A 14752-nucleotide genomic window follows, 5' to 3' on the forward strand; every position below is an offset into this window, starting at 1 on the left:
CCCAATGTTCAGAAGCACCAGAGAGGGATATCGGACTACTGAGCGGCGTTCAGGATCCAGGAGTATTGGGGAGGGGGTTGAGTATCTGGGATCTGAAGCATTGTGAAGTGGGACAACCTAAGGTGAAGGAACACTTATGTGGGGGCACTGGATGATCTGGAGATCCTAGAGGTAGGAACTTAGAAAGATATGTGGGCGCTTGCGTGGTAGCATTTGGTAGTATGGGGTGAGTTGCTGGTAATTGGCAGTATTGGGTGTGGGAGGAAACTGGGTCAGGCACCCTTTAAGGGAAGCCCAAGAATATGAGAAAGTAACTAACCTTGGGCCCTTCTGGAGCATCAGTAACCCTGTCATATCCACCCACCTTCATTGTTCCTGCTTTTACGTTGTTGCATTAAACACAGTGCATTATTAGTTTGTTTGACAAAACATAAAAGAGATATTTTCCTCTTTACTATTTGGAGAATTCCCAGGCAATGGTACAGAAATGGGAGTAGAGACTGACTGCATCTTAACAATGCTGCTCTGGAATTTCTGTGGAGCTCCCAAAGCTGACATAACTGACCCTGCTCCTATTATGTGTGCAGGTCCAATGTTGCTATGTAAATAGAAATGGAGGGAGCATTTTTCTCCTTGACTGCCCTTGGAGTGTCCTATCAAGTGTAGCGCCTAAGGTAATGGTCTTGTGTTGGGATCCTCATGGACAAGAAGTTTTGCAGGTAACCTGGGATCAGCTCAAAGATGATTAAAGAGAAGGTAATTTAAATTTAATGAAGAATCTACCCCCTACAATCTTTGTGCATAGAAAGTCAAAGTCTTTCATTCTCTCAGGCCAGCAGGTACAATGCTGTATTTTCTCCTCCTATCCCTGACAAGGTGCTGCCAGGGTGGGCTTGTGCCAGGAATGTAACTGGGCCAGAAATGCCAATGGGCACCTCTCTCCTCACCAGGGGAGGCAATGGCATATTGGTATTGTCACTGGACTAGTAACCCAGAGACCCAGGGTAAAGCTCTGGGGACCCAGCTTTGAATCCCACCACGGCAGATGGTGGAATTTGAATTCAATAAAAAAAATCTGGAATTAAAAGTCTAATGATTGCCATGAAGCCATTGTCGATTGTTGTAAAAACCCCACTAATGTCCTTTAGGGAAGGAAATCTGCCGTCCTTACCTGGTCTGGCCTACATGTGACTCCACACCCACAGCAATGTGGTTGACTCTTAAAATGCCCTCTGAACAAGGGCAATTAGGGATGGGCAATAAATGCTGGCCTAGCCAGTGACGCCCACATCCCATGAACAAATAAAAAAAAAGTCTATTGTACTCAGGTAGAAAATGTTTTTGGCCATCAATCTAACAAAAACCTTCACAAGTAAAAAAAAATTACTCTATACAACATTCAAGGCAGCATTCTTTATGCCTTATGTTTTTACAGTTAAAAAAAAAACGTTCAAACCTCCTAAAAATGGTTCACTGTCTTTTTGAAAGGGCAGGGACAAATTGATCCCTACACCCCCAGCCCGAGCTGTTTGGGTAGAAAATGCGTACTGTGGGTTGGGGTGGGGGAACCAATTTCCAAGCACAATCTTGCAATTCCCATCCACTAGCTGACCATGCTCTATTTGGACTTTTTTGACGTATGACAGCTTAGACAGCAGTGCCTAAAGAGGTAGTATGCTGATGGCTATGAGGAAAATACGTAAGTTTTGCTTTTGACTTCAATGTGGGGTCTGCTTGGCTGAACAGCAATACTACAGTTTGTTGCTCACCCTCTTCCTGCTCACCTGCCTCTCCAAGATTTACCTGCGGGCAAGCCCAGTGCCTGAGCTGACCCATTTTGAGAAGGCCCTGAACAGCAAGCTGCATTGGGATACCTGATTGATGTCCACTGCTCACCAGTATGTAAAGAGGCTCAAGGCCCAATTTCCAGTGAACCTTGAGCCCCCATCTGTGGGATCATGTGCTACCTACTTCACACTGGTTTTCAACATGAGACCAATATACTGGTCAACAAATTTGTTAATGCGTTTGGAGCCACAATGAAGAGGAAGGGTCTTGCCATGGTTTACATGGACAGCAGCCAATCAGGGGAATCCAATTTTACATCTAGGCTAGATTTACAACGCCTGTAGAAACAATCTGAAATTTTTCTTTGACTTCGCCACTGAAGAAAATACATTCAAGATATCAGCAAATTAAACCACAAATGCTGTCAATCACAGACACTGCCTCAAAGCCTGTGAGCTAAAATTTGATAAAAGGAACAGCTGTTAATATTTTAAAAGTGAAACTTGTCTAAAATAAGCTTTGAGAATTCAATCTCCAATTTTGATCCAATTTTACAAAAAGTAGATAGATTTGTATATCTTCAAAGAATGAGAGTATGTACTTGTCCATTTCAATCACAAGAAGTACCCCTAGAGATGAACAGACATACTAACACGACATCCGGGAGCAGAGAAATATGATATTCAGTCTTCAACTTCCCCAGTCTTTTTTTGTAAATTCATTCATGGGATGTGAGTGTCACTGGCTGGGCCAGCATTTATTGCCCATCCCTAATTGCCCTTGAGAAGCTGGTGGTGAGCTGCCTTCTTGAACCACTGCAGTCCATGTGGTACAGCCATAGTGCTGTTAGGGATGGAGTTCCAGGATTTTGAGTGACAGTGAAGGTACGGCGATATATTTCCAAGTCAGGATGGTGAGTGACTTGGAGGGGAACTTCCAGGTGTTGGTGTTCCCATCTATCTGCTGCCCTTGTTCTTCTAGATGGTAATGGTCGTGGGTTTGGAAGGTGACGCCTAAGGAACCTTGGTGAGTTTCTGCAATGCATCTTGTAGATGGTGCACACTGCTGCCACTGTTTGTCGGTGGTGGAGGGAGTAAATATTTGTGAAAGCCAATCAAGTGGACTGCTTTGTCCTGGATGGTGTCAAGCTTCATGAGTATTGTTGGAGCTGTATTCATCCAGGCAAGTGGAGAGTATTCCATCACACTTCTGGCTTGTGCTTTTCAGATGGTGGACAGGCTTTGGGGAGTCAGGAGGTGAGTTACTTGTTGCAGGATCCTAGCCTCTGACCTGCTGTTGTAGCCACAGCATTTATATGACTATTCCAGTTCGGTTTCTAGTCAATGGTAACCCCCAAGATATTGAATGTGGGGGATTCAACGATGGTAATGCCATTGAATGTCAAGGGGTGATGGTTAGATTCTCTCTTGTTGGAGATGGTCATTGCCTGACACTTGTGTGATGCGAATGTTACTAGCCACTTATCAGCCCAAGCCTGGATATTGTCCAGGTCTTGCTACATTTGGACATGGACTGCTTCAGTATCTTAGGAGTCACAAATGGTGCTGAACATTGTGCAATCATCAGTGAACATCCCCACTTTTGACCTTATGATGAAAGGAAGATCATTGATGAAGCAGCTGAAGATGGTTGGGCGTAGGACACTACCCTGAGGTACTCCTGCAGTGATGTCCTGGGACTGAGATGGTTGACCTCCAACAACCACAACCATCTTCCTTTGTGCTAGGTATGACTCCAACCAGTGGAGAGTTTTCCCCTGATTTCCATCAAATCCACTTTTTCTAGGGCTCCTTGATGCCAGACGTGGTCAAATGCTGCCTTGGTGTCAAGGGCAGTCATTCTCACCTCACCTCTGTTCAGCTCTTTTGTCCATGTTTGAACCAAGGCTGTAATGAGGTCAGAGGCCGAGTCCTCGAAAAAATTTTGGAAATTCACGGAACTTCTATTGAAATTGTGGAAGAAGAAGACGACAGGACTGGCCAAAGAAGAGCTGGTGAAATACATTTAAGTAGGACCTTCAAGAGTGGGACACCACCTGGGCTGGACCAAAAGAGATTGCGATAGACCAGGGCTGGTGGTGGAGTCTTGCTGACCATTGTTCTTCCAGTACATGCGAGACAAATTCCAAGGGTGGAAGCGTCCCAGATTTGCACTAGGTGCGGTAGTGGGTGGGAAAGTGCATGTTTTACCCACCAGCCACAATGGCGGCTTTTTGCATCGTATCTTCCCATTCCCATGGCGGCCTGCCTCGTGAATTATGTATTCATGGGGAACACGCCAAATCACTGGTGAGTGGGCTCGAATTTGCCTGCCATGCTGTGACCTCAGCGTTTCCTCACTCTGGGTGTCATATTTAAAGTGCACCAGAGTGCACACCTACTTCATGTCTTCAGACCAGGATTGCTCCAGGCGACAGATACCCCGAAAGCGAAGAAGACAGCAGGCCCCAAATTTAGTGACACCTCTCTGGGGCGCCTGCTGGACGCAATGGAAAGCCACCACAATGTCCTCTTCCCCCGCTTTGGCTGCAGGAGGTCCACCAGAGTCACCAATCTGGCCTGGGAGACGATGGTAGAAGTGTCACCAGAGAAGGTCAGCCATTCAGTGCAAGAAGAGGATGAATGCTCTCATCTGTTCCACCAGGGTAAGTCAACCTCCTCATCACTCTCAACTCACACACTCGCAAACCCATCACACATCCACAGGGGTCTCACACCTCAAGAGACAACACCACTAACTCTCACACACACCCTCACATCTCCATCAGGCTCATATCCTCTCGAGCTTGCTTTCTCATCCCGTCCATGGCTCCACTCACCACACAAACATTCCATGCAGAGCCATGTGTCTGCTCACACTCTCTCTATCTGTTTTCATGCAGAAGAATCTGGCTCACATTAGCAGGGAGAGGTCCCAGACCAGGCTGAACCTGCCCACATTAGGCCCCTCACTCACTTTGAGGAGTGTGCCATCACACTGGCTGGTGAAGAAGTGAACTGAGCCTGTGGTGACGGTGAGGTCGGCGGCGAACACCCTTGTAAGGATCCTACATCACATCATCCCTCTCTCAATGCAACTGTGAATGCTCACTCTCCTGCTTTTGACTCGCCGCCATGAATAATTAACTCTACTTTGGCTCATAGGGAGCTCTGCCAAGCGATAGGCACCCTCAGCCAGCCAGTCCCTCAGCTCTATCCACATCCTCATCTCCAGCCGAGAGGACACCACCTCCATTGAAGAGCTGGAAATAAGCAGCCTGGAAGACCTGTCCCAGCGCTTACCCACACCCTCCACCAGCGCAGAGACACACACCTCGGTGGGACCTAGATCAAGAGCAGGTTCGGGTTCACAATTTGGTGGTCACCGCACGGACACGTGCCTGCAGCAGGAGGAGGCAAGTTCAGTTGAGCACCCCGGCACTCGGAGGACTGTTAGGGAAGAGGTCCGCGTCAGATGATGAGTGTCTGGATTCAACTTTCCAACTCATCGTGGAGAGTCAGCAGAAGGCTTGGGAACATCACACAGAACTGTTAAAAGCCCTCAACAGAATGGTACATGAGTCGGAGGAGTGTGTCTGCCTGCTCTCTGATGAAGTGGTGCCCACATGTACACATATGGAGGTTCCATGGGAAGGATGATGGATGCCATGGAGACCCTGGTCCAGCAGAACATGGAGATGCGTGCAAACTTGCACTCTGTCATGGTAGCCATGGGTGGGTTCCTGCAGTGGCAATGTGAGAGGGAAACGGGGAATCTCAAGGTCCCTCCAGGTGCTCCTTCCCCTCAAGGAGTCAGGCCGGGGCCCTCGGGCACCCGAAGTGAGGAGGAGTGGCAGCTGGACACCCCTGGGTCATCCACTCAGGAATCTCAGAGGCTGTCCTTTCCCTCTGAGTCCCCTTTTTCTGTGACCCCTCAACCTCGTCTTCTGTCACCGCAGAGGGAGCAGCTGGCCCACAGGAGGACAGTTTAAGCAAGCCAGGGCCCTCAAGGCCTCAGCTCTCCAGAGGATGCATACCGAAGTCATCAGAGGCAACAGGGCCAAACATTGCACAGGCTGTCTCCAACCCCGCTGCAGATGTCAGGGCAGCACCTAGAAGAAGTGGTAGGCCTGGGAAAGTTAAGAATTTCGGATCACAAGTGGTTACACGGGTGAACACATTTTGTCACTTTATAATCTGAAAATATATTTATTTTCACTGAATAATGTGTAATGGTGTCTTTCAGCATCCCCCACAACTAGCAGTTCAGCTGCACGCAGCCGGCCCATGAGTGATTCAGGAAAGAGCAGTGTATGTGTGTGGCAGCACCTTCCGAAGCCTGGTGCAAACACCCTCCCACGCACACGGAGCCTTTCTCCATCACACTCACCTCAATGTCCCTCCATCATATTCATCTCACTGTCCCTCCATCACACTCACCTCAATGTCCCTCCATCATATTCATCTCACTGTCCCTCCATCACACTCATCTCAATGTCCCTCCATCACACTCACCTCAATGTCCCTCCATCACACTCACCTCAATGTCCCTCCATCACACTCATCTCAATGTCCCTCCGTCACACTCACCTCAATGTCCCTCCATCACACTCACCTCAATGTCCCTCCATCACACTCACCTCAATGTCCCTCCATCATATTCATCTCACTGTCCCTCCATCACACTCACCTCAATGTCCCTCCATCAAATTCATCTCAATGTCCCTCCATCATATTCATCTCACTGTCCCTCCATCACACTCACCTCACTGCCCCGAGCAGTTTCAATGCTGCCTGCTGGGGTTCTCTTCCAGTTGTCCATCTGAGCTGACCTGCATCTCCGCTCACCCACTGATCACACTCCCAAGCAGCACCTGTGCCCGTCCAACATGAGGCTCCGCTCACTTTCGATCTTGACAACCATGGTAATTGTTAAGCTTCTCATCAGCTCCACCGTCCTTTCCTCTGCCCCAGTCACCCATGTCCTTTCCCCCATCACTGTTGACCCCCCTGGCATCACCTTCCACCTCCCCACTGTCACCTACCAACCTAAACCCTTTTCTTTCCAGGATATCCAGGTAAATGTGCACATTCCCCACTTTCCTGAGAATCCCACCCCCATCCACAGTGACCTCCTCCCTCCCACCCCAAGGGTCTGTGTCTGCCTCTAAGATCCCACCAACCAGCCTTGCCATCTCTCGTACTGCTACCATTGCATCCACAGCCTCCCACCCTTCCGGTTCACTCTACCCCCTCTCATACTCACCATTCTCTCCTACCACACCCACCCTGACTTCGCTCTCCAGGAGGCAGTCATTGCCTACATAGACCCCTCCTTTTCACATCCACCTGTACATCCCCTACCCCTTACCCCCTCTTCCACCCTTACTCTCTCCTTCCTCCTCCAAATTCCTTACCCCCTCCAAACTCTTTCCCTAACACCTTCTCCCTGCCTTACCTTACACCGCCCCCCCACCCAAAACCTATCTCCACAGTTGCCGCATGTTCCCCCATTACATCCTCCTCCCTGTACTCCCTTGTCCCTCCCAAACTCAATCCCTGACACATTCATTCCCCTCCTCCCAACCTCAACCCCCAGCCCAACAGCTTCAATAAGCCCCCCCCCACCAAACCTCCAGCACCACCCCCAACCCCACCCAGTACACATTCCCCTCCCACTCACAGCTGGACCTTTCTCTTCCCCACCTTCAACCATCTGTAGCTGTCCATGGCCAAGACCATGATGTCCCGAAGCAGACTGCAGACATCAATGGAGACCTCCCACCTTCCGTGAGCGGCTTCGCGGCAGAGTCATGTCCATCAGAATTCAGCCATCATGCAAGTGTTCCTCCAGGGTCCGGTAGCTGTAGGGCTCCAGCATCTTCTGCTCCCCGGATGTCTGCGATATGAGCAAGGTCTGAACGGTAAGTCCTGATTTCTGCACACTTCACACTTGTCAAGATAGGTTCTGGGCCGGCGTGTTTTCCCGCAGACGTGGGTGGTAAATTTGTCATGGGGGGATGATTCCGACGGTCAGGCAAGATGATACAAATGCATGGAAATTAGGTTCCCGACATTGGGCGACGGGAAAGGTGGCCTGCCATTGATGTGCAGAGCAGACGATCGCAAACTGGTTTCAAGACGACATAAAAACGAATTCACACCCAGCATGATGCCCAACACCAATGGGGATGGAAAATTCTGGCCTAACTTGTTGGACTATGCAAATATTACATGCACATATGCAGTTGTTAACTTACTTTTAAATGATTCAATTGGTTGAACTAATCCTTCTTTTTATAGGTAGATTTGCTTGATAGGTTATCCAAGATCAGTTGTACAAAAGAGCTGAACTCCAGAGGTGAGGTGAGAGTGACTGCCCTTGGCCGAGTGTAGCATCAAGGAGCCCTAGCAAAACTGGAGTCAATGAGAATTGGGGGAAAATGCTCCAATGGTTGAAGTCATACCTGGAACAAAGGAAGATGGTTGTGGTTGTTGGAGGTCAGTCATCTCAGTCCCAGGATCACTGCAGGAGTTCCTCAGGGTAGTGTCCTAGGCCCAATCTTCAGCTGCTTCATCAATGACCTTCCTTCCATCATAAGGTCAGAAGTGGGGATATTTGCTGATGATTGCACAATGTTTAGCACCATTCGCGACTCCTCAGATACTGAAGCAGTCAATGTCCAAATGCAACAAGATCTGGACAAAATCCAGGCTTGGGCTGACAAGTGGCAAGTAACATTTGCGCCAAACAAGTGTCAGGCAATGACCATCTCCAACAAGAGAGAATCTAACCATCTTCCCTTGACATTCAACAGCATTACCATCGCTGAATCTCCCACTATCAATATCCTAGGGGTTACCATTGACCAGAAACCGAACTGGACTAGCCATATAAATACTGTGGCTACAAGAGCAGGTCAGAGGTTAGGAATCATGTGATGAGTAACTCACCTCCTGACTCCCAAAAGCCTGTCCACCATCTACAAGGCACAAGTTAGGAGTGTGATGGAATATTCTCCACTTGGCTGGATGAGTGCAGCTCTCACAACACTCAGGAAGCTTGACACCATTCAGAACAAAGCAACCCACTTGATTGGCACCACATCCACAAACATCCATTCCCTCCACCACCAACGCACAGTTCCAGCAGTGTGTACCATCTACAAGATGCACTGCAGGAACTCATCAAGGCTCCTTAGACAGCACCTTCCAAATCCATGACCACTACCATCTAGAAGGACAAGAGCAGCAGACACATGAGAACACCACCACCTGGAAGTTCCCCTCCAAGTCACTCACCATCCTGACTTGGAAATATATCGCTGTTCCTTCACTGTCGCTGGGTCAAAATCCTGGAACTCCCTCCCCAACAACACTGTGGGTGTACCTACACCACATGGACTGCAGCGGATCAAGAAGGCAGCTCACCACCAGCTTCTCAAGGGCAATTAGGGATGGACAATAAATGCTGGCCTAGCCAGCAATGCCTACATCCCATGAATGAATAAAAAAACCTTAGTAGTTTCTCATAGCTGTTTTGTAGGCTCTTCCCTCAGATTTTGTTTCTATGTTCCCTACCTCTTCAGTTTAAATTTGCCAGTATTTTGCGTTAAGCCAATTAATAACACGTGATGGCAAAACTCTGAGTGTACAAATGTAATTGCAAACGTGTGACTTGAAAGGAATTAATTGTGACAAAAAATGCATGCAAGATCTCCAATTGCAGTACACACAGTAACTGTGTCTTCTCTTTTTGCATTGTTGTTTAATTTTCTGACTCTCATTTTTGTCTTTTTGCTACTCTTTTCTTCTTTCCTCAAGTGTGATGCAGCGGGTGGTATGGTGAATAACAGTGCAAGCTTTTGATCTCTTTCCTCCAGCTATTCATTATGGCCCCTACCTCTTCCCGTTCCTATTAACTTGCCACTCCCATTATTACCCCAAAGTGTTCCCCATTTAACTGTGAACTCAACTCTTGTACTGTTCCCTCATCCTTTCTCTGCTGTCACTTACTGAATTAAACCTTCCTAAAGTTTATAAAAAACAAGGGTTACAACACATACTCTCTCTCTCACACATACGTGCACACACACACACACATCCTCCTTTTTACCTCTTTTGAACTTTATTCCCTCATTTATCAAAATTATTTGAATAAAAGCTCCTCAACAGAAAGTGCTAGAAGTTATGCAAAAATATTCCACCAGTATAACAGACCAAACAGTAATGATGATGCATTCAGGGAAATTAGGTTCACAATTCACCCTACAATCTAGATTTAGCTGACATTCGTAGCTTAAGAGCCTTGTGTGAGGTTGAAGATTTTGAGTAATCATTAATGAAAGCGTTTAAAGATACAGAAAGCAATTTAATATATAGAAATTTTATCACGCAGATATGGACTACGTCATTTTCATTTTATGCAAACTCTTCTTCTGAGCAGTTAGAAATTTCAGTTCTGAGAGAAGAAATGGTGGATGAAAATGTTGAGCTATTCTCGGGACTTGGTGGTTAAATTATACAATCAATGTAATGAGTTTACACAGGGCAAAAAAAATCAGACAATATAAAGTTGAAAAAATGTGAAGTCTGAGTCAAGAGTTTCTGCTAGTTTGAGCTGGTCTTATCAGTGTAACTAGGCCAAATCAACTGAACTAGGCAAAAGACTGGGGAATTTTAAATGTGAATTACATGAAGCATAAATCAAGTTTCCACAAGCATTAACATTGGTTTAAAATCAATTTGTCTGAAGCCAGCCCCACCCACAAAACTGGCGACACCCCCAGATAGAAATAATGAGGTGGCGAATTTCCACGGATCACAGCCATTCAAAAAAGATCTTCAAACTGAGTTCATTTTTTAAAGGCACACAGGCACATTTTAGAAGCTTTTATATGTCAAACCATGTTTAACTTACTAAAAAAAACTGACCAGTGCACGCTATGAAACTAGGAAATGGTTCAGCATAGTCTTTTTTCTCTTTCTTCTTCGGTTCCCGGACTGAAGCCAGGTCCTTGGCGATTATTCGCTGAACCACAGCCATGATTTTTTTACTACAATGAGGCCGTTGGACGAGGAGGCAGGCCTCAAATCTACCTCAACCAAAGATGGGATCAAACCCCATGCTGTTGGCATTAATCTGATCTGCATGCTAGCCGTTTAGCCAACTGAGCTGACAGGCACCCAGTTTCTTTTTAGTTAATTAAAATCAGGTTAATATACAATTACTTTCTATTGTGCTGACTCATGAACGGTTTTATGCATTTGGTTATGCAAATAAGTTTGAATGGAAACTCAAGCCATAACTTCACTTTGAGCAAATTTTGTTCCCAGTTTCGTGAATTCACCAAAAGCAGAAACTCTACCCTCAGAAGTTAAGTGGCATGGACACAACTGTGTGTAAGTGTAACATTTCTTAATCAAGATGTAGATGTTGTTACAATTACATTGCCAGGGTCACTATACATAATGCTAGCTAACTGAAAGCATTCAAAGGAACAAAATAGTAATATGATTTTATTTTGCATAATATGTTAAAATACTCGCCAATAATTTTCCCTCAGAACACTGCTTGTCACTAGGCCTCGATTGTAGACAAGATAGTGCAGTCCAAGTCAGGAATTTATTCACATTGGCCTGAAATCTCTGATTGGCCAACTAAAAAAGGATGATGAATTAAAAAAATTCTCTGTCCCATCTAATTGTTCAGCTGAAATTAGGAAAACACACCATACAGTGTTGGGGGTGAATTTAAATGCCAGATAACCCCATGATTCGAAATCACCGGGAAAGAGCAATTTATATTCAGATCAGCACAACTTCAGAAAAAAAAGATGGAAATTCTACTCATTAACAATGCGTATTTTTGAAGATTTGGGTTAAAATGTGCTAATGACAATTCTGTTCAATTAGCATCAAATCTACATAAAACTGCTCCGAAATTAGAGTAATAGAGAATTAATCAATGTATTGGAGTCATCCAACCTTTGAATTATTTTTAGAATGTCAACTGTGTTGTGCATATGCATAAAACTGAATACGATCTCGGGATGGCATTCCACTCTGTGTTACTGTTTTCAAAAACGATAGCACGAGTACAAAACAGGATCATATTTTCTACTCTTATAATTGCTTTACTAAAATTAATGAAAGCAAGAATTTCAGTCTCAAAGAGGAGGAATAAAATGCTGCAAAACTGAAGATTTCCTGTTTTTATCCTTGCATAGATTTGTTTAAGCTTTAATTTTACTGCAACAGTATTTTTAGACCATATGTGTTATGTTTGAAGTAATTTCCAGTATGACAATGAAATTATTTTTCTCTATGAATACCTGTCAAGGAGTAATGACAGGGCTTCAGAATGGTTTATTTTCCACTTTGCACTCAGTGACAGCATCAAACACTATTAAGTACGACAGATTAAATGCAATGCAAATCTCCCTCAAATTACCTTGAATGTGCCTCAAAATCATACCTACACAGTTAGGAACCTTTTACTGCAAGTTATTTTTTTCTTTATTCTTTCATGGGATGTGGGTATTGCTGGCAAGGCCAACATTTGTTGCCCATCCCTAATTGCCCTTGTACTGAGGGGCTTCCTAGGTCATTTCAGAGGGCATTTAAGAGTCAACCACATTGTTGTGGGCGTGGGGTCACATGTAGGCCAGACTGGGTAAGGATGGCAGATTTGCTTCCCTGAAGGACTTTAGTGAATGAGGTAGCTTTTTACAACAATCAATGATAGTTTCACGGTCACTATTACTGACACTAGCTTTATATTCTAGATTTTTATTAATTATATTTAAACCCACCAGCTGCCATGGTGAATTTGAATCCATGTGCCCAGAGCATTAGCCTGGACCTCTGTATTACTAGCCCTGTGACATTACCACAATGCCAGCGTCTCCCCTACATTCACTCATTTCCCATGTTCCTTATTTTTAAATGAAATTGCTGAATGAGCTTGATAAGAATAAAATTTGATACTGGTTCCATATGTGCTATTACAGCACATTAGCTAGAGTAATTCTGCTCAAGACATTTTACTATCACACAGCATACCTGAATCCATTAGTCTAAATGTATTCAAGCTCAGATACTTGTGATGAAAAGCACGTTTTTAAGTCAATTGTATAACCTAGTCCTGAAAATTAAGCATTTGGAGGTTGTATACTTTTATGCACATGTCATGGTTCAGGATTCTGTGGCCATTTTCTCCACACAACGGTCTTGGACAGAAGACAATATGTGTTGTGGGCAGGTGCTTACACAAAAGGAAGAACTTTCCATAATAGCTCCACGCTCGGTTTGCCATCCAGAGGCAGAGGCCAGAAATGGGCAATTATTTTGTGCACATGCCAAATAATAACCCATCATGAGCAACGTCTAGTCTTTCAGGAGTCATCCAGCAACTTGGTATTGCCAAATTTCTTTAATCTCTGATTCTTTCAAGGAAGGCATAATCAAAACAGACCACTAAAGTAAAAGATGTTTGTAGGCTACAAGTTTAGAATCTCACCCTGGTCAGGAAGACTTTGCAAATTTATGTTAAGAGCCCACCAAAGTGGACCATCGTACACCTTCTCTTTACTAATTTTTGTCCCAATTAAACAGGCAGAATTTGTACTAACTGAACCAAGAGACTCCATTACTCTGTAAACACGGAATAGTTACAGTGTGCAAAGAGGGGACTTTCACCCCATGAACTTCCTCCTTCATGTTGCTAACAGCCTCGCCATGACATTAATTTCTGAGCAATTGTCTTCAAGGTAAATTTTCATTGTAAAATTACTAAATTGTTAAAATAACAAATAATTAACTTGCTGATCTGCAGCATTAGGTTCAATTAATAATGAGCAATACTTCATAGAATCTCAATTGAACAGAAACGTAAACAGATGGCCACATTACCCATTCATTGGCTTCTTATTTGGAATAATTTTCAACACAGAATTGGATTGAAACAGATTCCATGCATTTTACATTTTATTTTTATTTAATTGTGCAATATTTTGTATTTTATATAAGCATCTATGTTAGGGAGGAAACTTAAACACATGCAAAATCCAAGGATTTGTGGAATTGGGTCATTTTGGCTTTACAACAATGACAATGTAGATACAGAAAGATATATTCTCTTTGCATATGTATGTTCCTGATATAACTGTGCATAGACTGTGGATGGAGCAAGAGCAACAAATTAGATCTCATTGGGTAGAACTTTCCGTCCCATTGTGGGGGGGTTGAGCGGGAGCGGGAACGGGAACAGGCGCGGGCCCGATCGGCGCCCCCAATAAGGTCTGCGCTGCCATTTTACCACAGGGGTGCCTCAGAGAGATAAGTTTTAAGTTTTAAAACGTTAATAAACTGGAGAGATAATTTTTATGACATGTACCCCTCATGTGAAACTGCCACATGAGCTGGGACATGTGCATTAATTTTAATAAAAATGTGTGCGAAAATTTAATTCATGAAACCTCATCCTGCCCATGGATGAGGTTCCATGGAAAATGCAAAGGCCACCTGGGTTCTTCGCCTGCCCGCCAGCCTTAAGGTTGGATGGGCAGCTCAGCTAATCACTTAATTGCCTTTTTAAATGGCCTTAATAAGCCTTTGACACTTTGGCAGGCGCGCAGCCAACTCGGGACGCACGTCCAACGTCCCCTGCATCATTTTAGGCCTCGGCAAGTGGACCCAGCCCCCGCTCGCCGAGCTGAAGACTCAGGCCATTGTTTCCTTTTAACAAAAACTTGTTTTTACTTACTGTACCTGAAAATCTGGTTGTTGATGAACTCATTGTGTGCATTTATCATGATAGTGTCAAGAAGATAAAATAATTCTCATAATATTATTGGAATTTATTGTAAAATAGAGTAACAGTGGGATGTATCTATGGCCTGAATTTTCCCGTTGGCGATTTGGGGGCGGGGCCCGCTCGCCGATGGGAAAATGATGCGGGATGA

General features: G+C 44.9%; 1 protein-coding gene across 1 annotated transcript in view; it reads right to left on the reverse strand.

The window, feature by feature from the left end:
- Positions 1-14752, reverse strand: part of epha6 (eph receptor A6) — an 832733-nt gene that overhangs the window by 384390 nt on the left and 433591 nt on the right. The window lies entirely within an intron of this gene.

This window comes from Cetorhinus maximus, chromosome 16, assembly GCF_964194155.1.
Source record: "Cetorhinus maximus chromosome 16, sCetMax3.hap1.1, whole genome shotgun sequence".
In the NCBI taxonomy this organism is placed as follows: Eukaryota; Metazoa; Chordata; class Chondrichthyes; order Lamniformes; family Cetorhinidae; genus Cetorhinus; species Cetorhinus maximus.